The 562-nt window shown below is 54.1% G+C and overlaps 1 protein-coding gene across 4 annotated transcripts in view; it reads right to left on the minus strand.

Annotated features, from left to right (window-relative positions):
* The window catches only part of dlgap3 (discs, large (Drosophila) homolog-associated protein 3), a 156,886-nt gene that overhangs the window by 33,238 nt on the left and 123,086 nt on the right, over positions 1-562 (minus strand). The window lies entirely within an intron of this gene.

Below are 562 nucleotides of genomic sequence, written 5' to 3' on the forward strand. Positions count from 1 at the left end.
CCTCCCCCCCGCCCAGCCCGGGAGTGAACCCAACACCCGCAGCCTGGCCTGTCATCACTCCATTGACTGTGTTTCCTGCTACCGCTGATCGGCACCCGGTCCTCTCACTCCTCCTCATTCATGTAAATATTTTGTTCACTACTAGCACTGTAAATAAATCCCACTGCTTGCACCGAAGCCAGCTACCTGGGTCCGTTGTTTTTTCCGCTCGCTCATTACTGTGTTCGAGCGGTTCCTAACAGATAGGTCGCATCACTGGTGGGGACCAAGCAGCCTACAGGAGGGAGGTGGCCACTCTGGTGTCTTTGTGCAAGGACAATAATCTCACCCTCAACACGGACAAGACGAAGGAGATGATAGTGGACATGAGGAAGGAGAGGAGAACTCATCAGCCGCTGTTCATCTGGGGGCTCGAAGTGGAGAGGGTGAGCAGCTTCAAATACCTGGGCATCCACATCAGTGAGGACCTCACTTGGACATTAAACACCACACAGCTGGTCAAGAAGGCCCAACGATGGCTGTACTTCCTGAGGAGGCTGAGGAGGTTTGGCATGTTGCCTAG

Source organism: Monopterus albus, unplaced genomic scaffold (genome assembly GCF_001952655.1).
Source record: "Monopterus albus unplaced genomic scaffold, M_albus_1.0 scaffold313.1, whole genome shotgun sequence".
Lineage (NCBI taxonomy): Eukaryota > Metazoa > Chordata > Actinopteri > Synbranchiformes > Synbranchidae > Monopterus > Monopterus albus.